Here is a 25,750-nt window from a genome sequence, read left to right on the forward strand (position 1 = left end):
AACAAGGGAAGATATATATATATATATATATATATATATATATATATATATATATATATATATCCATTTAGACTTTAACTCTGTGCATAATTTACAAAGAAATTTGAGTTGTAGTGTGAATTTATACCTGGGAATGTGAACTTATTTAGCAAAAGGATGTTTGCAGATGTAATTAAGGACCTTGAGATCAGATCATCCCGGATTAACTGAGTGGACCCTAAATCCAATGACAAGTCTCCTTACAAGGAGACCCAGTGAAAGAAGCCCTGTGAAAGGAGGAGTCAGAGATTGGAGTTATGCTGCCAAAAGCCAAGGAATGCCTGGAGACACCAGAATCTGACAGAGGCAGGGAGAGACTCCCTAGAGCCTTCCTAGTGAGTAACGACCTGAGAACACCTTGATTTTGAAATTCTGATCTCCAGAGCTGCAAGAGAATAAATGTCTGTTGCTTTAAGCCACCAAGTTCGTGGTAATTTATTACAGCAACATAACATCTGCCACTCTTCCACCCCTTCTTCCCCTCTAGGGAAGAAAGCACCTTTGGTCAGCTCAGCCAGCTACCCTTTGTTTATTTTGGGGCTTGATCATGTTGAGAGAGGCAGAAAGGAGAGTAACACGAAGAGCAGGAAGCTGAGGACAGTGAGTGTGGGAAGAGAATGAGAAAAAGTAGGAAAAATGAGCAGCTTCTGTGAAGAGTAGAAGATTCAGGGTAAGACTTGCTCTGTGTTCTAAAATATTAATCCTCCTTTTGTTGCCTTCGCAAGAGAACCTCATCAACACTGGAACGACCTCAGAGGCTCTCTGCAGCTGGTGCTTGTTTTTTTAGGCTGTATTATCACGCTGGGATCAGAGGGCTGCTAAATTTAAATTAAGTGGCATTTTTATAATCAGAAAATAAAGGTAATTTCTCTGACAAAACAGGATGTGTGCGTATAAACACCAGGCTACTCTTGATATCTCGTATTCAGGGAGGGTTACAGTTGTTCAGGAAAAGAAAAGATTTCTTCTGCCCTGACCAGGGGCACCCCGAATCCATCCAGACTTACACCATCAGGGCTTTTGATTCCAGTTGGACTCTACCACTGTAGTCTTCAGAATTTCTATCCTTGCACAATTTGCCTGGGACACTGAGCCCCGAAGCATTACTTTCTCATCCGGAAATGAAAGTTGCTTGTCAAATCTGCCTTCTGGGCTGTGTAGCACTAATCCAGTTATAATCCACCGCAGCCTGGAGCAACCGCAGGTAAGCCTGGAACTCTTGCTTCTGTTGCCCCATAGCCTGCATATGTTAGCACAAATGTGTCATATGTTTTGGGTATCACCCAAAACAACGACAGAAGCAGCAGCAACAGCAACAGCAATATTGTGAAACCTTCTGGAACCTCAGCAGCCAGTTTACCAGTGAGTAGTAGATGCGGCCCGAACAGGACCACACCTGCGCTCTGAAAACTCTGCTTTTGTTGAGTCCCGTGTGATACTGAATGAGTGAGCATCCTCCCCATGGTCGTGAGCATCAGCTAGGCACAAGCAGCAGTCTATGTACATGAAAATTCCAAGGCTGCTGGTGGCATGCTGTGTGTAAACTGGGGACTACATATTTTCCTTGGAACAGCCTATGGCCAAGATTTGCCACTGTACCATCTCAGCCAGCCGCTGTGGCTCTAGCAACATATTAAATCTGGCTTAGAATAGGGACAGTGATTTGTAATACGTTTACTTGTGATATCTGTCTCCAGGTTAACTAGTAGTATAATGCCTTATTTAATCCATTTTCTTCCCTTGGATGACCACGGAGACACTTTTTCTCGATTTTACCTCCTTCTTAATGCATGGTGATGTTATGTATCCACGTCAAAATGGCACACAATCTCTCTGGTCTTATCTCCACTCCAGACATCACCAGTTCAGGGAATCTCCTGACCCTGTGGACAGGTTCAGCTCCCCGATTTATGGCTTCTAATTTTTAAAGGTGGTGTTAAAATACAGCCAAGTCTGTATTTACCTTTCCATTGTGCTTACTGTCCATAGAGAAGTGGATTAATCCATAGACAAAGCGGTGATCAAACCTGCTCTCAAAAAGCATACGCAGTGGTGTCATTGCCTATGTTCACACAACTGAATTAAAAAATACAACAGCTCCACCCAGAACACCTCAGAGAAAGAGATCATACAAGGGAGTCTCAGCATCATCATCTTTCTTTTTTTTTTTTTTTTTGATGTGGACCATTTTTAAAGTCTTTATTGAATTTGTTACAACATTGCTTCTGTTTTTTTATGTTTTGGATTTTTGGCCGCGAGGAATGTGCCATCTTAGCTCCCCAACCAGGGATCGAACCTGCACCCCCTGCATTGGAAGGCGAAGTCTCAACCACTGGACCGCCAGGAAAGTCCCCTCAGCATCACCTTTTATCACAATCACTCTTTCCAATCCCGTGGCTCCTCTGAAATGATGGAGACAATCAATCTTACTTCAGCTGCCTCCCTTCCTTGTTTTATCTTACCCTCTAAACTCTACCCACCATGAGCTCCATTATGCCTAACAAAAACCTAAAATGTGCAGCAAGACTTTCTAAAAGGTACTGTGTTACTGAGGACTCCGTAATCAGCTGCTATTTCCAGTTCACTGGAAAGGGAATATTGTCAGGAGAAATTTTTACCTCCATAGCACCTTTGGTGGGTCAATGCTCCAGTAAAAACTGGTCCACTTTCATCTCTTCCTCTGACCTTTCTAAGGAGTTAAGGCCATTCCCTGTCGTTCTTACTCCATTCCAGCCAGGGCTCATCAGTCCCATGGGGAAAAAAAGATCTGACAAAATATATTCCAGCTATAGATCTAGCACAAGCTAATGCCAATACCAGATAATTAGAAAAACTGAAATTAGTTCATTCTTGTTTACTTGTTTACCGAGGAGTTGGCATTAGCAAGAATGGGATAACATCAACATTAATCTTAATTCATGAATTATTAAAACCTTAGACTGAGTCACAGGAAATTTTCAGGAATAATAATTTAATTTGGTACTGTTTGCAGTCAGTGCAGAAAAGATAGAAAAGCATTTTACGATCAAGCATGGGTAATAAAGGTGTCATTTTTATTATAATAACATTAAAAATACTCCCTCTAAATAAGATGAACTTTGTCATATTAACTAAATTAAAAAGCCCGTTTTTCACAGGCAACAGAAAGCATTATGGCTACTGACTTCTTATTCTTGCACTAGGAGAAAAATATATTAGAAATCATCATTCTGAATAGCTGGAGACCTGATGAAATACACGCAAGTATCACAGCCAATTATATAGTGAAAATGACATCTTAAGAGGAGACTTATGTTCTCAAAGAAGAGTCAGCTGCTTTTCACATCAGTATGAAAAAGAGAAACACAACGACGGACACCGGGGACAATAATAACACCTCTGATTTGTCTTCTACTGATTGCAGTATACAAGAAAATTGCCGATCAGTATCTTCATTTCTTTGCCAATGCAAAAGAGAAATTTATCACTTAAAAATGCAATTACATCCTTTGTGCACTTTTGTATGCATTTCTGTTGGGTATATTCCATGGAGTGGGATTTCTGGGTCATTGCCTATGTGTATGTTCATTTTAATAGAAAGTGAAAGTTTTTCAAAACCCATATATCAATTCATACTTTCTCCAGCCTTGGATGAGAGTTCCAGTTATACCACATCCTCACCAGTATTTTTACTTGGTATTTCTATGTGACATATTTGATTTTAGCCATTCCCTAATCAGTACTTGGTTTGAATCACTTCTCACAGGTCTAACGGCTTTTTTATATCATTCTTTATAAAGTGCATTTATAAGCCTGGGGTTGTTTGTCTTACCCAGCGGCAACAGCAAACTGGAATGAATGGTCATTCTACATATTTTTGACATAGGCAGTCTTTGAAATTCAAACCCAGTTCAAATGCATAATAAGTACTTACCATGTTTTTTTTTTTAATTCTCAAAAATAAGTCTCAACTTATTTTTTTAGTAGAAAGGTTGGTTTCTTTAGACAACGATGTACGTTTACAGTGTGTAGCTTTGGAAAATGACTGATATGAAAACTGCTGTATGACTGAGTGATAAGGCCAGGGGACAGATGCTTAATGTGTAAAGCTACAGTGGGTTCCTAACCATTACTAGAGTCCAAGCACTACTACAAATACAACGTGGAGGCAATTCTCTTTACCAGGACTGTTAGAAACAGGCAGTGTGAAAGTTTATCTGATAAGCTACTTGAGATGGGAGATGAGATACCAAGAATTACGCTTGTATAAATATTGATGATCACAATAAATGACTCTCTAAGGTCAAGGGTAACTGCGCACTTCTGCTTGATGGAGTAGAGTATGTACTTTTGGGATCAGAGCAGGAAAAAATGGGAGTCATCTCTGCTAACAGTAGATCTGGATCCCTGTTGGATCCAGGAAAAGGATGTTCCTTTCCTTGCCTCTGATTATATATCAGATTAATATGCCAAAATATCAATTTGAAGGGACGTCAACCTATTAGCTTACTCGAGAACACACACATCTCTCTCTCTTCCACAGGCACCCAGTCAAATGTCTTCGATCTTAGATTAGTGCATATAGTTGATAAATATAAAATGTTTCAGGTGTATTTTTTCTTACAAAAATACTACTGCACAATAGATCAAAAGTTTTGAGCAATTTGCATAGTCATTAACAGTGTATTTATGAACCTGTGTCCCTATACTCTGATGACCACTAATATTTGGATGTTTTAACATTTGCCAGTTCGGTAGATAGACAAAAATATGTTTCCTCTGTTTTATTTTGAATTTCTTCAATTAGAAGCGTCATAGAACATCTTTTCCATATTTACTGGTCATTTTCATTCTTTTCTGTGAACTGTCTCTTCATGTCTTTTGACCATTTCTCTACTGGGCTGTTGACTATTGATTTGTAAGGGTTCTTTTTCAATGACAGAAATTAGTATTTGTGTAGCGATAATGTTAGCTATATGTATTATACATTATTTTCTAAGTTTTCCAGTTTTGGGTACTATTATGGCATATTTTCATCGAGTAAACTGTACCATATTTTTCTTTTATGCCTTCTGATTGCATATGTTTTTGCTGTGATGCATTCAGAAATCGTATAGCTGTTTTCTTCTCTCTCCCTCTTTTGGGCAGGTTAAAACTCTCTGTGACAGGACTGAATAATCATTTTAGGCTCTCAAAACAGTGTACTTTATCATCTCGCCATGTATCCCATTTTTGAGATTGCCATTCAATGAATATTAACTGAGACCCAACTATTTGCCTAGACCTATGCTGAAATTGGGAATGAGAAAAGCCACTAGCTAAACTACAGAAACGTGGTCAAATACAAATGACATTGAACCAGTAACCTTGCTCTTTACTAATTTCACGAAAAAGTCCTCTTTAGACATTTCCTTCTCACTAGCCTTAAACAAGTATAGAATTAAGCTTGCCTCATATGATACTTATAAATATATATTTTGATTACTTTGCACTCCACTATTATTCCTAGAAATAAATGCCTTCCTGTATCAATCTTGTTGAATGCAGGGGAAATGCTATCTTTATTAGTGTACGTGGTAAGCTTCTGTAGCAAGATTACTTTTCAGGCAAATATCTTATTGGGTAAATGTCAGCACTGAGTGACATGGCCACAGCCAGCTCCAAGCGAGGCTGAGAAATTTCATTCTACTTAGACAGCTATATATTTGCTAAAATTTTGGTGGGTTCTATGATTAGAAGGAATTAAGAGATATTGGATACAAGGAGACACTTTGCAGCTTTTACCATAACCCATTTGTATGGTAACTCAACTATCTCTTGTTTCTTTCACCCTACATGAAGGACGCACCTCTTTTCCAAAGGTGAACAGTGTAGAGTCCAACCCAGTTTAGCTCAAAATCTAGAATCTCTATGTGATGCCAAGTTCCTTCCATGAGTCCTGAGGAGGCTTCATCTGGTTCTGTGACTGACAAACTGGCAGATAACTTCCCTGCCACTACCCCCAGCTCCCACGTCCCCACACACAAACACCCAAATACACTGATATACAGTAGTGGAATAGAACCAGAATAACCACAGTAAAAATTCCCACTTGGAGGAGAAGAATGGAAATTACACAGAGATGCTTGTCTCTGGCAAGGCTGAAATCTTGCTGGGCAGAAATCAATAAGACTCCCCTCACTAGCACTGGAGTAAGTTCCTTGATGAAATCCTGGCTCTGCCCGCTGGGAAACTCCCTTGTCCATTGTCCTTTTGGTCTCCTGGCTTTGTCCTTTGGGAAATTCTTCTCTGTCCATCATCCCCTGGGACACATCTATGGCGCACATTGGAAAGCATACTCTCTTGTCCCTTTAGATGTGATGATGGACAAGAAGTTCTAGGGTTTAAACTGAATGCAGCACGAGTTTCTCAACTCTCTGCAGATGCAGGGTTAGAATCTCAGAAGGTGCCTTATCGTGAAACAATCCCAAACGTTTGTAGACTAGACTTGCAAGTTCTTTGGCAATATTATTTGCTCAATAACAGTTGATTCCTTGTCTATTTGGTTCCAGGTAGCTGTTTGTTTGTGAAAGAAATTATGGCCAAGGGCTTTATCTGGATAGAACCCTGACGATTCTATCATCTCTCTCTCCCTTGAATTAACAGCAGTTACACTGAGTATGAAAACAACACCCTTAATCTGATTTTGGATTGGCTCACATTCTGGGTTGAGAACCCTTAAGGGAAGGCTCTTGAGCAAGGTCCTGGGTGACAACTTTATCTACTGTTATTTTGTTTACAGAAACAGTTGGCTTTTCCAAGTTACTAATCCATCAGCCAATTTAGATTAAAGGCCACCTGCTGAGAACAGAGCAGAGTTATACTCCCCTTTCAGCTCTGCTTTACACTGATTAATTCCTGCCTGAATCATCGCTCTCTTTTAGTGCATTTCTAAAAGCTGCAAGGAACAGCCAACACACATTAATATTCTGAAATTTCCTGACCCCTTTTCCAGGAGATACAGGCTTGGTAGGCACATGATCTGCCTTCTTCGTTACCATGGGTAACCGTTTTATTTAATGTTTACCATAAAAAGGATTCCCGGCTTCCCAGCCTGCAATATCTATTTACTCACATTCAGTAAGTCTATCATTAAGGCAGGGCCACATATGTTAGAACAGTTTTACAGTGTAAAACTCCACTTCTCATATGAATGTTTGTATTAATTAGGGTAGAGGCTGAACTGCTCTAAAAACAGACTCCAATGGCTCTAAAGCCATTGGAAGAAAATTCTTTCTTTTTATCTATTCATCTTAAACAAGCAGATCCAGTCATAATAGGCAAGCTCTGCCAGCTGCTACATGTGGCTTCCATCTCTGAGCCCAAGGTGGCTATTCAAGCTCTTGCTGTTTCGCAGCCAGTGGAAAAGGGAATAGAAATGTGGAGGACAAAGAGCTTCCTTTTCAAGGAAGTGACTAGACACCTGCCTTTATAATTCAAAGAACTTCTGCTCACGTCATTGGCCTGAATTTAGTCAGATGGCCTTGCTGCTGGGGACACAAAGAATGTGACCTGCAAGTCATGCAGGTGGGTTTCTGTTATTAATACTAACAGGAAAAAGGGAAGAATGGATAATACAGAACATCAGCAGATACAGATAACACAGGAACATATTTTGCTATTCCCTTGCTTGTTTTTTGGTTTTTTTTTAGGAGTGTCCTTAACAGCTTTATTTGTAACAGACAACGCAAATTGGGAAACAATCATATGTCATCAACATGGAAATGGATAAACAAATTACGATATATCCATGCAGTGAAATACTACTCAGCAGAATTGGGATTAGAACGAAGCAAGTGAGGTGCCTAGGGTGCAAAGTGCAGGGAGGTGCCCACTCCCAGGGTCATGGAAGTCCCAGTGATGCCTTTGCAGGATCCTGAGGGTGAGCACCTGCTTGCACTTTGCACCCCAGGCACCTCCCTTGCCTCACCCTAGTCCCATCTCTGCTACTCAGTAATAAAAAGGAACGCTCTATTGATACATGCTATAACACCGATAAATTTCAAAATAATTGTGCTGAGGGAAAGAAGAGTACGAACCAGGCAAAAAGAGATATACCGTATGCTTCCGTTTATATTGTATACTATACAATTCTAGAAAATGAAAACAAGTCAATCTATAATGACAGAACCTTGCTTGTTTTTTTGATATCACTTTGGGGAAATAGCATGCATATTTAGAAACACTATTTTTAGTTCCGAAGTTACATATAAAATTACATATTTTCAGTCTAGATTTCATGTCTTTTGAACTCAGGCTGTTTATCAACACCAAGTCACTAATCAATAAAAATATTTTTTATCTGTGATACTTTCTGCTTTTTTATTGTTCTTTGTCCTTTAAGTTACACTCAGGTTTTTTCAAAGCTCTCTAAACTTCTACCCTCTACTTCCTGAAATGTTCGATAAAATCAAAACTTCTTACTGATGTGTTTGATGGTACAAGACTACATATGCTAAATGCAAAAGGTGAGTGAATATATAAAACAGTTGATGATATTCTTACAAGAAGTGGGGTTTTTCCTTCCAAAAAAAATTCCTTCCAAATTCAAAAAAAAGAGGAATTCTCTCTACTTTCTGCATAGGTATTGCTCATCTTATTTTTTACTTCTCGCCTCTGCATATATAACCCATCTCATTGAGCACAAAGTACTGCAAACTAGTAATAGTTTCTGGCATTCAGTTTTGTTCCCCATCACCCCACCCTCACCACCATTATTGTTTTATTCACTCTACTCAATCCTTGAGCTTTTCCCAATATCCCTTCCTTTCCCACCAAGGTTTCCATAAGTAGTTGGACAATTAGGTTTATAATTCCCTTCCTCAGCATAGCCACTTTCTGATGTATCTGCTAATTTTGGTTGTGTTCAGATAGTCTTTCTTCACAACATTCTGCATGTCCTGAGACTGTGCCATGCTCTCCTCCCTCCTCCTTCTCTTCTCATTTGGTTCAACCTGGGGTAGCAGCTAAATGACCTTCCCCGACTTCTGGCAGCTACGCTGGTTTTTTTTCCCAGCACCCACGCTAACAACTGAAGACCTCTAATATGTGGAATGTTAGGAGAGTAGGCAGGCAGAGGCATGCTTAACCTTTAGAGAAACTGAGGTTAAAACACAATTAAGTGATTTGCCTAATGTATTTGGCTCAACTAGTAATGGTGGAGCCAGGATTCTTCCCAAGAATCCTGACATCCTTTTAATTAGAGGATTAATTAAAAGACCTAACAGGACACCACACAGTGTTCTTTAGCATAGCACTGTTAATGTAACCAACCACACTGCTTTCAGACAAAGCAAAGGAAGTCCAACAGCACCAGTTGGACTGTCAGTTATATTTAGCTATTAGGTGTCATCCTGGGGATCTGGTTCTGTCAAGGCTGAATAGTTTACTTTCCGGGAGAAAAACCATGCGTAGAAAATTGAATGAAACTATACCCTTTTCTTTTTGGTCTCACTTAATAATTACCTTAAAAGCCAACAAGTACAAAATACATTTTAAAAACCTATAAAGCTGGATATTTTAGGATCATAGAATATTTTAACAAACTACAGGGTACCTGTAATCCTTATTGGGAAATAGAACATAATTTCCATACTTTTCATTAATTATTTTTTCATTAAAAATTGGGGAATCATTATCCTGTGGCTATTTTTCCCTACAAATTCTTCTGAGTTTGTGTTAGTTTTGGTGCTGGAATATGGAATGATTTGCTCCAATGTATCATTTATGAAGTTCCATAAGAATATATTGTGTTTGGCAGTGACCTCTTAAGGACTATCATCATGGGAACATAAAGAAGGGGGTTATGTGGATACTACAGCAAAAATAGGCATTATATAGATTTCCTGCTTTGAGTAACTGACGGATGACCTCTTGGGGCCTGACACATTACAGAAGGAGAGAATAAAATGTAGACTCAAATGAGCAGCTGATTCAACTACTGTTTAAAAAAATAAAAAAGAAAGATTTTATCTCCGGTGTCCTCAATAAAAGTGCATGTAAAATAATACTTGACCTTGCAAAAATATGACCTTTTTTGAAACACTTTTATATTCAGAAGTTATAATCTCAAATAAAGATTCTTCTCATTCACACCTGGGTTGAATATTATGCACCATTAGAATGCGGTTGGCTAACCTCATTGATGACCCATTGAGAATACTGTCATTCTAGCAACGTTCTTCCTGGCTCTTCAAATACAAAAAATTCACAGATATCCCATGACTAAGCATAGAAAAACACTACTCTCAAACACCAAAGCTCAGGGATTGGTTCAAGATGGCAGAGTAGGACGTGTGCTCACTCCCTCTTGCAAGAACTCCAGAATCACAACTGAACAGTCATCAACAGGAAGACACTGGAACTCACCAAAAAGGATACCTCACATCCAAAGACAAAGGAGAAACTGCAATGAGACAGTAGGAGGGGTGCAATCTCAATAAAATGAAATCCCATAACCGTTGGGTGGGTGACTCACAAACTGGAGAACAATTATACCACAGAAGTCCAGCCACTGGAGTGAAGGTTCTGAGGCCCATTCAGGCTTCCCAGCCTGGGGATATGGGAACAGAAGGAGGAATTCCCAGAGAATCAGACTTTGAAGGATAGCGGGATTTGATTGCAGGACTTTGACAGGTATGGGGGAAACAGAGACTCCCACTCTGGGGAAAGGAGCAGTGACCCCATAGGAGACTGAACCAGACCTACCTGCAGGTGTTGGAGGGTCTCCTGTAGAGGTGAGGGGCAGCTGTGGCTCACTGGAGGGATAAGGACACTGAGAGCAGAAGTTCTGGGAAGTACTCCTTGGTGTGAGCCCTCCTGGAGTCCACCATTAGCCCCACCAAAGGGCCTGTAAGCTCCAGTGCTGGGTAGCCTCAGGACAAACAAACAACAGAGAGGGAACTCAGCCCCACCCATCAGCAGACAAGTGGATTAAAGTTTTACTGAGCTCTGGCTTTAGCAGAGCAACGCCCAGCTCTACCCACCACTACTCCCTCCCATCAGGAAACTTGCACAAGCCTTTTAGATACCCAAATCCACCAGAGGGCAGACAGCAGAAGCAAGGAGAACTAAAATCCTGCAGCCTGTGGAACAATAACCACATTCACAGAAAGACAGACAAAATGAAAAGGCAGAGGACTATGCACCAGATGAAGGAACAAGATAAACCCCAGAAAAACAACTAAATGAAGTGGAGATAGGCAACCTTCCAGAAAAAGAATTCAGAATAATGATAGTGAAGATGATCCAGGACCTCAGAAAAAGAATGGAGGCAAAGATCGAGAAGATGCAAGAAATGTTTAACAAGGACCTAGAAGAGTTAAAGAACAAACACCTACAAGAATTAAAGAATAAACAGAGATGAAAAATAAAATAACTGAAGTGACAAATACACTAGAAGGAATCAATAGCAGAATAACTGAGGCAGAAGAATGAATAAGTGACCTGGAAGACAGAATGGTGAAATTTACTGCCACAGAGCAGAATAAATAAAAAAGAATGAAAATAAATGAAGACAGCATAAGAGACCTCTGAGACAACATTAAATGAAACAACATTCAAATTATAGGGGTCCCAGAAGGAGAAGAGAGAGAGAAAGGACCCGAAAAAAGATCTGAAGAGATTATAGTCAAAAACTTCCCTAACATGGGAAAGGAAATAGCCACCCAAGTCCAGGAAGTGCAGAGAGTCCTAGGCAGGATAAACATAAGGAGAAACAGGCCAAGACACATAGTAATCAAATTGACAAAACTGAAAGACAAAGCAAAATTTTTCAAAGCAACAAGGGAGAGAGCTTCAAGATGGTGGAAGAGTAAGATGCAGAGATCACCTTCCTCCCCACAGATACATCAGAAATACATCTACAGGTGGAACTGCTCCTACAAAACACCTGCTGAACGCTGGCAGAAGACCTCAGACCTCACAAAATTCAAGAAACTCCCCATGTACCTGGTAGGGCAAAAGAAAAAAGAAGAAACAGAGACAAGAGAATAGGGATGAGACCTGCACCAGCGGGAGGGAGCTGTGAAGGAGGAAAGGTTTCCACACACTAGAAGCCCCTTGGTGGGCAGAGACTGCGGGTGGCGGAGTGGGGAGCTTCGGAGCCACAGAGGAGAGCGCAGCAACAGGGGTGCGGAGGACAAAGAAGAGAGATTCCCGCACAGAGGATCAGTGCCGACTGGCACTCACCAGCCCGAGAGGCTTGTCTGCTCACCCGCTGGGGCGGGCAGGGGCTGGGAGCTGAGGCTCAGGCTTCAGAGGTTGGATCCCAGGGAGAGGACTGGGGTTGGCTGTGTGAACACAGCCTGAAGGGGGCTAGTGCGCCACAGGTAGCCGGGAGGGAGGCCAGGAAAAAGGTGTGGAACTGCCGAAGAGGAAAGAGACTTTTTCTTGCCTCTTTGTTTTGCAGTGCGCGGGGAGACGGGATTAAGATCGCTGCTTAAAGGAGCTCTAGAGACTGGCGCAAGCCGCGGCTAACAGCGCAGACCCCAAAGACGGGCATGAGACGCTAAGGCTGCTGCTGTCGCCACCAAGAAGCCTGTGTGCGAGCACAGGTCACTATATACACCGTCCCACCCGGAAGCCTGTGCAGTCCGCCACTGCCAGGGTCCCTGGCCCCCCGACCTAAGTGAGCCAGAGCCACCAAATCAGCTGCTCCTTTAACCCCGTCCTGTCTGAGCGAAGAAGAGACTCCCTCAGGCGACAACACGCACTGGCGGGGCCAAATCCAAAGCTGAACCCCAGGAGCTGTGCGAACAAAGAAGAGAAAGGGAACTCTCTCCCAGCAACCTCAGGAGCAGCAGATTAAATCTCCACAGTCAGTTTGATGTACCCTGCATCTGTGGAATACCTGAATAGGCAACAAATCATTCTAAATTGAGGAGATGGACTTTGGGAGCAAAGATATATTATTTTTTCCCCTTTTTCTCTTTTTGTGAGTGTGTATGTGTGTGCTTCTGTGTGTGATTTTGTCTGTATAGCTTTGCTTTCACCATTTGTCCTAGGGGTCTGTCAGTCTGTTTCTTTGGTTTTTTTTTTACTTAAAACATTTTTTTTTCTTAATAATTATTTTTGTTTTTATTTTAATAACTTTATTTTATTTTACTCTACTTTTTCTTTTATCTTCTTTCTTCCTTTCTTTCTTTCTTTCTTTCTTCCTTTCTTCCTCCCTTCCTTTCTTTCTTTCTTTCTTTCTTATTTTTTCTCCCTTTTATTCTGAGCCATGTGGATGTAAGCCTCTTGGTGCTCCAGCCAGGCATCAGTGCTGTGCCTCTGAGGTGGGAGAGCCAACTTCAGGACACTGGTCCACAAGAGACCTCCCAGCTACACGTAATACCAAAAGGTGAAAATCTCCCAGAGATCTCCATCTTAATGCCAAGACCCAGCTTCACTCAATGACCAGCAAGCTACAGTGCTGGACACCCTATGCCAAACAACTAGCAAGACAGGAACATAGCCCCATCCATTAGCACAGAGGCAGCCTAAAAACATAAGTCCACAGACACCCCAAAACACACCACCAGATGTGGACGTGCCCACCAGAAAGACAAGATCCAGCCTCACACACCAGAACACAGGCACTAGTCCCCTCCACCAGGAAGCCTACAAAACCCACTGAACCAACCTTAGGCTGGGGACAGACACCAAAAACAAAGGGAACTACAAACCTGCAGCCTGCAAAAAGGAGACTCCAAACACAGTAAGTTAAGCAAAATGAGAAGACAGAAAGACACACAGCAGATGAAGCAGCAAGGCAAAAACCCACCAGACCTAACAAATGAAGAGGAAATAGGCAGTCTACCTGAAAAAGAATTCAGAATAATGACAGTAAAGATGATCCAAAATCTTGCAAATAGAAGAGAGAAAATAAAAGAAACATTTAACAAGGACCTAGAAGAACTAAAGAGCAAATAAACAATGATGAACAACACAATAAATGAAACTAAAAATTCTCTAGAAGGGATCAACAGCAAAATAACTGAGGCAGAAGAACAGATAAGTGACCAGGAAGATAAAATAGTGGAAATAACTACTGCAGAGCAGAATAAAGAATAAAGAATGAAAAGAACTGAGGACAGTCTCAGAGACCTCTGGGACAACATTAAATGCACCAACATTCGAATTATAGGGGTCCCAGAAGAAGAAGAGAAAAAGGAAGGGACTGAGAAAATATTTGAAGAGATTATAGTTGAAAACTTCCCTACTATGAGAAAGGAAATAGTTAATCAAGTCCAGGAAGCACAGAGAGTCCCATACAGAATAAATCCAAGGAGAAACACGCCAAGACACATATTAATCAAAGTATCAAAAATTAAATACAAAGAAAAAATATTAAAAGCAGCAAGGGAAAAACAACAAGTAACACACAAGGGAAAACCCATAAGGTTAACCCCTGATCTTTCAGCAGAAACTCTGCAAGCCAGAAGGGACTGGCAGGACATATTTAAAGTGATGAGGGAGAAAAACCTACAACCAAGATTACTCTAACCAGCAAGGAGCTCATTCAGATTTGAGGGAGAAATTAAAACCTTTATAGACAAGCAAAAGCTGAGAGAGTTCAGCACCATTAAACCAGCTTTACAACAAATGCTAAAGGAACTTCTCAAGGTAAGAAACACAAAAGAAGGAAAAGACCTACAATAACAAACCCTAAACAATTAAGAAAATGGGAATAGGAACATACATAGCGATAACTACCTTAAATGTAAATGGATTAAAGGCTCCAACCAAAAGACACAGACTGGCTGAATGGATACAAAAACAAGACCCGTATATATGCTGTCTACAAAAGACCCACTTCAGACCTAGGGACACATACAGACTGAAAGTGAGGGGATGGAAAATGATATTCCATGCAAATGGAAACCAAAAGAAAGCTGGAGTAGCAATTCTCATATAAGACAAAATAGACTTTAAAATAAAGACTATTACAAGAGACAAAGAAGGACACTACATAATGATCAAGGGATCGATCCAAGAAGAAGATCTAACAATTGTAAATATTTAGGCACCCAACAGAGGAACACCTCAATACATAAGGCAAATACTAACAGCCATAAGAGGGGAAATCAGCAGTAACACAATCATAGTAGGGGACTTTAACACCCCACTTTCACCAATGGACAGATCATCCAAAATGAAAATAAATAAGGAATCACAAGCTTTAAATGATACATTAAACAAGATGGACTTAATTGATATTTATAGGGTATTCCATCCAAAAACAACAGAATACACATTCTTCTCAAGTGCTCATGGAAAATTCTCTAGGACAGATCATATCTTCGGTCACAATTCAAGCCTTGGTAAATTTCAGAAACTTGAAATTGTATCAAGTATCTTTTCCAACCACAACGCTATGAGACTAGATATCAATAACAGGAAAAGATCTGTAAAAAATACAAACACATGGAGGCTAAACAATACACTACTTAATAACCAAGTGATCACTGAAGAAATTGAAGAGGATTTCAAAAAATACCTAGAAACAAACGACAATGGACACACAACGACCCAAAACCTATGGGATGCAGCAAAAGCCGTTCTAAGACGGAAGTTTATAGCAATACAATCCTACCTGAAGAAACAGGAAACATCTCAAATAAACAACCCAAACTTGCACCTAAAGCAATTAGAGAAAGAAGAACAAAAAACCCCCAAAGTTAGCAGAAGGAAAGAAATCATAAAGATCAGATCAGAAATAAATGAAAATGAAATGAAGGAAATGATAGCAAAGATCAATAAAACTAAAAGCTGGTTTTTTGAGAAGATAAACAAAATTGATAAACCATTAGCCAGACTCATCAATTAAAAACGGAAGAAGACTCAAATCAATAGAATTAGAAATGAAAAAGGAGAAGTAACAACTGACACTGCAGAAATACAAAGGATCATGAGAGATTACTACAAGCAACTCTATGCCAATAAAATGGACAACCTGGAAGAAATGGACAAATTATTAGAAATGTGAAACCTGCCAAGACTGAACCAGGAAGAAACAGAAAATATGAACTGACCAATCACAAGCACTGAAATTGAAACTGTGATTAAAAATCTTCCAATAAACAAAAGCCCAGGACCAGACGGCTTCACAGGCGAATTCTATCAAACATTTAGAGAAGAACTAACACCTATCCTTCTCAAACTCTTTCAAAATACAGCAGAGAGAGAAACACTCCCAAACTCATTCTATGAGGCCACCATCAGTCCGATACCAAAACCAGACAAAGATGTCATAAAGAAAGAAAACTACAGGCCAATATCACTGATGAACATAGATGCAAAAATCCTCAACAAAATACTAGCAAACAGAATCCAACAGCACATTAAAAGGATCATACACCATGATCAAGTGGGGTTTATTCCAGGAATGCAAAGATTTTTCAATATACACAAACGAATCAATGTGATACACCATATTAACAAATTGAAGGAGAAAAACCATATGATCATCTCAATTGATGCAGAGAAAGCTTTCGACAAAATTCAACACCCATTTATGACAAACACCCTCCAGAAAGTAGGCATAGAGGGAACTTTCCTCAGCATAATAAAGCCAAATATGACAAACCCACACCCAACATCATCCTCAATGGTGAAAAACTGAAACCATTTCCACTAAGATCAGGAACAAGACAAGGTTGCCCACTCTCACCACTCTTATTCAACATAGTTGTGGAAGTTTTAGCCACAGCAATCAGAGAAGAAAAAGGAATCCAAATCGGAAAAGAAGAAGTAAAGCTGTCACTATTTGCAGATGACATGATACTATACATAGAGAATCCTAAAGATGCTACCAGAAAACTACTAGAGCTAATCAATGAATTTGGTAAAGTAGCAGGATACAAAATTAATGCACAGAAATCTCTGGCATTCCTATACACTAATGATGAAAAATCTGAAGGTGAAATTAAGGAAACATTCCCATTTACCACTGCAACAAAAAGGATAAAATATCTAGGAATAAACCTACCTAAGGAGACAAAAGACCTGTATGCAGAAAATTATAAGATATTGATGAAAGAATTTAAAGATGATAGAAATAGATGGAGAGATATACCATGTTCTTGGATTGGAAGTATCAACATTGTGAAAATGACTCTACTACCCAAAGCAATCTACAGATTCAATGCAATCCCTATCAAACTACCACTGGCATTTTTTACAGAACTAGAACGAAAAATTTCACAATTTTTATGGAAACACAAAAGACTCCAAATAGCCAAAGCAATCTTGAGAACAAAAAATGGAACTGGAGGAATCTGGCTTCCTGACTTCAGACTATACTATAAAGCTACAGTTATCAAGACAGTATGGAACTGGCACAAAAACAGGAATATAGATCAATGGAACAGAATAGAAAGCCCAGAGATAAACCCATGCACATATGGTCACCTTATCTTTGATAAAGGAGGCAAGAATATACAGTGGAGAAAAGACAGCCTCTTCAATAAGTGGTGCTGGGAAAACTGGACAGCTACATGTAAAAGTATGAAATTTGAACACTCTCTAACACCAAACACAAAATAAACTCAAAATGGATTAAACACCTAAATGTAAGCCAGACACTATCAAACTCTTAGAGGAAAACTTAGGCAGAACACTGTATAACATAAATCACAGCAAGATCCTTTTTGACCCACCTCCTAGAGAAATGGAAATAAAAACAAAAATAAACAAATGGGACCTAATGAAACTTAAAACCTTTTGCAAAGCAAAGGAAACCATAAACAAAATGAAAAGACAACCCTCAGAATGGAAGAAAATATTTGCAAGTGAAGCAACTGACAAAGGATTAATCTCCAAAATTTACAAGTAGCTCATGCAGCTCAATATCAAAAAAACAAACAACCCAATCCAAAAATGGGCAGAAGACCTAAATAGACATTTCTCCAAAGAAGATACACAGATTGCCAAAAAACACATGAAAGAATGCTCAACATCATTAATCATTAGAGAAATGCAAATCAAAACTACAATGCGATATCATCTCACACCAGTCAGAGGGGCCATCATCAAAAAATCTACAAACAATAAATGCTGGAGAGGGTGTGGAGAAAAGGGAACCCTCATACACTGTTGGTAGGAATGTAAATTGATGCAGCCACTATGGAGAACAGTATGCAGGGTCCTTAAAAAACTAAAAATAGAACTACCATACGACCCAGCAGTTCCACTACTGGGCATACACCCTGAAAAAACCATAAGTCAAAAAGATTCATGTACCACAATATTCATTGCAGCATGATTTACAATAGCCATGTCATGGAAGCAACCTAAATGTCCATCAACGGAGGAATGGATAAAGATGTGGTACATATATACAATCGAATATTACTCAGCCATAAAAGGGAACGAAACTGGGTCATTTGTAGAGACGTGGATGGACTGAGAGACTGTCATACAGAGTGAAGTAAGTCAGAAAGAGAAAAAAATATATCATATATTAACACATATATATGGAATCTAGAAAAATGGTACAGATGAACCAGTTTGCAAGGCAGAAACAGAGACACAGATGTAGAGAACAAACTTATGGACACCAAGGGGGGAAAGTGGGGGTAGTGGTGGTCGTGGGATGAATTGGGAGATTGGGATTGACATGTATACACTAATATGTGTAAAATGGATAACTAATAAGAACCTGCTGTATAAAAAAATAAAATAAAATAAAATTCAACCATTACCAAAAAAATAAAAAAAAGCTCAAAAATTATCTTAGTAAGTTAGATGTTTAATTGTTCAAACTCTTTTGTTTTTGTTTTAATGCAAATGAAATATCATACCCACTCTCTTGTCTCCAAAGTGTCTCACAAAAGGATATGTAGTAGTGTTACTGTAATTGTGAAAACAGCAAATGCCTTATGTGAACATAGTATGGGAAATTTCTCTCTGCGTCTGTTTATAAGATGGTCAGGTTGGAACTAGAACAGCCCCTTGCAAGGAATAGGAAAGAGATGATATGCTGACTAGATTTTCCCCCAGCTACAATTATGTTTATTTTCTATTTTAGAAATTGGAGTCTAAGCTGAAGGTGGAGTGGATAGAAGAGAGTGGGATAATCTACCGGCTTCCCAGGTTATCAGCTTTTATCCACTATGCCAACCGACTACAATACTGGTTTCATTGTATACCTTTCTACCCAGTGTGGTAGGTGAAATAACAACCCCCCGAAGACGACCACATCCGGTCCTGAACCTGTGAATGTATTACCTTACAAGGCAAAGGGACTTTACAAATGTGATTAAATGAAGGATCTTGAGAAGGGGAGGTTATCCAGGATTATTCAGGCAAGTCCAAGATAATTACAAGCGTCCTTATAAGGGAAGGAGGGAGGCAAGAAAGTCAGAGCTGCAGAAGGAGATGTGACTGATGGTCACATAGCAGAGGTCATATAGGGAAAGAGAGAGAAATCTTTGAAGATGCTACACTGCTAGTTTTAAAGACGGAAGAAGTAGCCACAAGCCAAGGAATGCAGGAGGGAGGCCACTAGAACCTGAGCTCCAGAACCAGAAGACAATATATTTGTGCTATTTTACACCAATAAATTTGGGATAATTTGTTACAGCAGCAATAGGAAATAAATATACTATGATTCAACAATACCAATTTTAAATATAGAGTATCAAAATTGTAGTGTTTTAAAAAAATTTTTTAATATCAACTTATACCTATATCCATACACTTTATTTTATTCTGTTTTGTTTTGTTTATTTATTTATTGCCTGTGCCGGCGTGGCTTGGGGGATCTTAGTTCCCTAACCGGGGATCGAACCCTGGCCCTCGGGAGTAAAAGCACAGAGTCCTAACCATTGGAACGCCAGGGAATTCCCTATCCATATATTTTATATTTTTTAAATAACTAGATCTTAGGTATATGGTCTGTATGTCATGATGACAAGAATATAGCAAGTTTAGTTAATTAAGAGCTCTTATTTGGTCCATGTGAAACATCATGTAAAAAAAGGAAGCAGCTGTCCTACTGTATGGTGTTATCTCATTTTAGCTTGTTCCCTTAAAACTTCTCTAAAGAAACAATAGATTTCCATTTTGAAATGTAATGATTCTAGGTTAGGGATTCTCAGCCTTGGCACTATTGACATTTTGGACTAGATAGGCTTTTGTTGTGAGGGGCCCTCCTGTGCACTGTACCATGTTCAGCAGCATCCCTGGCTTCTACCCACTAGATGCCAGTAGCACTAGATGTCCCCGAGTTTTGACAACCATAAATGTCATCAGACATTGCCAAATATCTCCAGGGGTGCAAAATCGACCCTGGTTGAAAAATCACCACTTTAAGAGTGAAGTAAGGACTTTCCTGGTGGCGCAATGGTTAAGAATACGCCTGCCATTGCAAGGGACACAGGTTCGAGCCCTGGTCCGGGAAGATCCCACATGCCTCAGCGCAACTAAGCACATATGCCACAACTACTGAGCCTGCAAGCCACAACTACTGAGCCTGTGCTCTGGAGCCCACGAGCCACAACTACTGAGTCCCTGCACCACAACTACTGAGGCCCGTGTGCCTAGAGGCTGTGCTCCGCAACGAGAGGCCACTGCAATGAGAAGCCCATGCTCTGCAACAAAGAGTGGCCCCCACTCGCCACAACTGGAGAAGGACCATGCACAGCAACAAAGACCCAACGCAGCCAAAACTAAATAAATACAAATTTTAAAATAAATATATATTAAAGGGCTTCCCTGGTGGCGCAGTGGTTGAGAGTCCACCTGCTAATGCAGGGGACACGGGTTCGTGCCCCAGTCCAGGAAGATCCTACATGCCGCAGAGCGGCTAGGCCCGTGAGCCATGGCCACTGAGCCTGCGCATCCGGAGCCTGTGCTCCGCAATGGGAGAGGCCGCAACAGTGAGAGGCCTGCGTACCACAAAAAAAAATATATATATATATATATTTAAAAAAAGAGTGAAGTAAGTCAGAAAGAGAAAAATAAATATTGTATATTAACACATATATGTGGAATCTAGAAAAATGGTACAGATGAACCGCTTTGCAAGGCAGAAATGGAGACACAGATGTATATATAGAACAAATGTACAGACACCAAGGGGGGAAATGGGGAGGGTGGGATGAATCGGGAGATTGGGATTGACATACATACACTAATATGTCTAAAACAGATAACTAATGAGAATCTGCTGTATAGCACAGGGAACTCCACTTTGCTGTACAGTAGAAACTAATATAACATTGTAAAACAACTATACCCCAATTAAAAAAAAAAAGAAAAGAAAAATCATTGCTTTAGTTCATGCACAATCTGGGGAGAAATACCCCATAAGCATCCACTAGAATATTCACAAGAATATTTGGTTATATTATTAGGAAATCATCAGAAAGAACAGGTTGTTGTTTCCTTAAAATACCTTTAGTTTGTAACTAACACCTTCAAGAAAGCATTCTCTCATGGACTCCCTTCATTTCCTTCTTGCCTCACTGGGATCTTCTCATCCTCTTTGCTGGCTCTCCCCCACCTCCCACACTTCTACATGGTGGAACATCCCAGAACTCATTTATCCTCTTAGACGTCTTCTTTATCGACACTCACACTCTAGGTCATCACATCTACTCTTAAGTCTTTAAATGTATCTATACACTGACTCATAGCAAATATATGTCCCTGGCCATGAATTCTCTATTGAACTAGAATAGCTACTCAACAACTTCGATTAACTGTCCAATAGGATAAGCATCTCAAAAATGAACATGTTCAACTCCTATTTCCCCACTCAAACCTTCTCCATCAACAGTTTCCCAGCTCAGTAAATGGCAACTCCTCTGATACTTGATTTCTCTCATTTTCTCACACCCTCTATCCAATCAACTATCCTCCCATTGGCTCCATATTTAGAATATTTTGGAATCCAGTCCCTCTTTGCCACCAACACCATCAGCTCTGTCCTGGATTAGAATCATCGCCTCCTGACTGGCCTCTCTTTTCAGGCTTGTCATCCTTAAGTCTGTTCTCAACTCAGCAGCCAGAGTAATCCTTTCAAAATGTCAGACAAATCATGTCATTCCAGTAAATCCCATCCAGAGGGAAAATGAAAACGTCACAAGTTCTGTATGATCTATGCTTCTACTACCTTTCTGATCTCATCTCCCACACTTCTCCATCTCTCTCCATCACTACAACCACACTGGCTTCCTCACATTTCCTTGAGCAAACCAAGCAGCTTCTTATGCCTCTACACAGAAAGGCTCTGCTGGTCTCCACCCAGAGATGTGCCCAAGGCTCTGTGTTAGTCACTAGTCACGCTTCTCCATAGAACAAAACCAAAGGGATAGCTAGATAGACAGACAGACATATAGATCTTGGTATCTATCTATATCTATCTACACAAAATAAGATTTATTATAAGAAGTTGACTCACGTGATTATGAAGGCTGAGAAGTCCCACAATACGCCATCTGCAAGCTGGAGACCCAGGAAAGCCAGTGGTATAAATTCCAGTCTGAGTCCAAAAGCCTGAGAACAGGAGACCTAATGGTGTAAGTCAGCCCAAGGGCAGGAGAAGACTGATATCTCAGCTCAAGCAGTCAGGCAGAGAGAGCCAATTCAACCTTCCCCCATCTTTTTGTTCCACTCAGGCCCGTAGCAGATTGAATGACGCCCACCCATACTGGGGAGGGCCATCTGCTTTACCCAGTCTACCAATTCAAATACTAATCTCTCCAGGAAACACCTTCACAGACACATCCAGAAGTAATATTTAACCAGATATCTGGGCATCCGTTGGTCCAGTCAAGGTGACACATACCGTTAACCATCACAGACTCATTCCCTCACTTCCTTCAGGTCTCTGTCCAAATACCACCTCAGAAAGGCCTTCCCTGTTCACTCTATCTAAAATAGAATCCCTCATCTCACAACCCCTGGCCTTATTTTTCTCTTCCTGTCCTATTTTCCTTCATAACACTTATTGCTATATGGCAATATGTATTTTAGTGTTTGCATCTTCTCTTCTCCACCCACTAGGCTGTAGCTCCACTGAGGGAGGGCATCCTTAACTATCTGCTTTCTGTTGTATCGCCAGCACTAGGCTATATACCAGGATATATAGAAGGAGACAGATGGATACATATAGGTATGTATCTATCTTAGAAAGATATATACTGCATATATACATATCAGGATATACATGACAGGATAGCCTAGCAGGTAGCAAATATATTATAAAAGCAATATATGATGGCACTCTACTGAACCCCCAAATTGGAAGAGTATAAAATACTTCCACAGCCACATTTGACCTGCCTAGCACTATTCATGTCCAATCGAAAATAAAAGTAAATATGACTGTATTTTTCAGTGTCTTCAGCACCCTGTTTATTAACATGAGCAAGGAGTGCCCTCTACTGTGCTGTTTGGATGTATACATCTCTGAAGGTACATATATTTTTTAATTTCTTAATTTTTGCTTTAATCAGGCAGAACACTGTTTTAATGTACTTGAAGAGGTTTACACGTAGATCATTTTCACCCTTAATGCTACTCCTATTTTTAGAGTAAACAGAAAGTAAATCTTATGCTGCTGGGGTTTAGATTTTTCTTTAAAAGAGTATTCACTACCTCAAATTTGATTTGAGGCAAGAGTAGAACATGAACAGCGTTTTTAAGTCAAAGGGATGTTTTGCTGGTTATCAAATACTGTGAAGGATAAATAGTTACAGTTTTGGCTGTTCCTATAACTGAAAACAATCGAAGAAGTCTCCCTGAATAGTGAGGCCAGGCCTAGAGCCAGAGCGAGCTGTATTTGATTTGCAGAAGACTCTAGTAGGTATTTATCCTGGCTGCATATTATATTCACCTGGGAGCAGTTAAAGATTATTAACACCCAGGTGACTTTCACCAAGAGTACTCACATCTCCCTTTCCAATCTATAAACCTTTTAGTTCTTTCTCTTGCCTCATTGAAGTGGTTCTCCGTTGGGAGGAATTTTGCTTCCCTCTCCCCCCAAGGACATTTGTAATGTCTGGAGACAGTTTTGATTGGTACACTGGAAGTAGGGGTGGGAGAGATGGGGGTTACGGTTTTCTGTTAAGCAGAGGCCAGAGATGATCCTAGTCATCCTCTAATGCCCGGACAGCTCAAAGAGCAAAGAATTATCAAAATATCAGTAGTACCAAGACTGAGAAACCTTGCCTTCTGTGCCTGGCTAGGACCTCCAGTAAAACACAAAAGAGATGAAAACAAACTTCTGTATCATGTTCCAGATCTTAGTGGGAAAAATTTGGTCTTCTGCTCTTAAATATGTCAGCTGTACATTTTTTCATATATACCCGTTTTAAGATTGAGGAACTTCCATTTTATACCTCATCTGCTGAGAGTTTTCATTATCAGTGGTTGCTGAATTTTATCAAATGCTTTTCTGTACCTATTCAGACGTTCATATGTTTTTTCCCTTTTAGTCTATGAATATGGAGAATTCTTAATTTTTAAATGTTAAAATGGATTCCTGGAATAAAACCCATTGAATTTGGATTCAATTTGATAAACTTTAAAGTTTTACCTCTATGTATTGAGGAATACTGGCATAGAGTATTCCTTTCTTATAATCACTTTGTTTAGTTCGGATATCAGGGTAATACTGGCCTCATCTTCTATTATTGGGAACAGTTTGTATAGAATTGGTTGAATTGCTTTTTCAAATGTTGACAGAAGTCACCAGTGAAGCCTAATTAGGCCTAGGCTTTTCTCTGCCAGAGGGGTTTACCTATGAATTCAATTTGTTTAATGTGTGTGTATGTGTTGCTACTTAAGTTCTGTTTCTTCCTGAGTTAACTTTAGTAGTTTGTGTCTCCCAAAGAATTTGCCCATTTCATCAATGTCAGATTTATAAGCATACAATTATGTTTCTTATTTTCTCTTCAGTGTCCATAGGTTCTGTGGTGATACCCCTCTTTTATTCCTGATTTTAGTAATTTATATTTTCCCCCATTTTCTGTATTAGTAATTTTCTTCTCTCTGCTTTCTTTAGGTTTAATTTACTCTTCTTTTAGTTTCTTAAGGTGGAAGCTTACAACATTGATTTGAGGCCTTTCTATTCATCTAATGTTAGCATTTAATGCTATAAAATTTCTTTTAAGCCCTGAGTTAGCTGTATCCCACACATTTTAATAGGCTGTATTTCAATTTCATTGAAATAAAAATATTTTCTTATTTCCCTTGTGATTTTTCCACTTATCCAAATATGTACAAATTAGCAAGATATCTGCCTGTTATGAATTTCTACTTTAATTCCATTGTAGTTAGAGAACATAGTTTGTATGATTTCAATACTTCACGTTTGTTGAAATTTGTTTTATGGCCCAGAATATTTTCTCTCTTGGCAAATAATTTAAGTGCCCTTAAAAAACCACTATGCTAAAAAAAAAAAAAAAAAAAACAGCTATGCTGCCATTATTGGTGGAGTGTTCAGTACACATCGATTGGGTTAAACTGGTTGAGAATGCTGTTCGAGACCTCTGGGTCCTTACTGATTTTCTTCTTCTGTCAGTTCTTGAGAGATGATTTCCCCACTATAGTGGAATTCCATGTTTTCATCTATTATTTTCACATTCAAATTTTTGAACCACATGGAATTTATCCAGGCATATACAATAAAATGTAGATCCAATCTTTAAAATATTTCATCATTAATATTTTAGGTAGCACAATAAGGATGGTTTTAAGA

General features: G+C 39.6%; 1 protein-coding gene across 11 annotated transcripts in view; it reads right to left on the minus strand.

Moving 5' to 3' along the window:
* The window catches only part of ARL4A (ARF like GTPase 4A), a 978,493-nt gene that overhangs the window by 950,044 nt on the left and 2,699 nt on the right, over nucleotides 1-25,750 (minus strand). For all 11 annotated transcript variants that reach the window (XR_013829837.1, XR_013829838.1, XR_013829839.1 and 8 more), the window contains exon 2: nucleotides 22,448-22,542. The gene's annotated coding sequence lies outside the window, so the exon portion shown is untranslated. The remainder of the gene's footprint in view (nucleotides 1-22,447; nucleotides 22,543-25,750) is intronic.

This window comes from Stenella coeruleoalba (assembly GCF_951394435.1).
Source record: "Stenella coeruleoalba genome assembly, chromosome: 9".
NCBI classification, from domain to species: domain Eukaryota; kingdom Metazoa; phylum Chordata; class Mammalia; order Artiodactyla; family Delphinidae; genus Stenella; species Stenella coeruleoalba.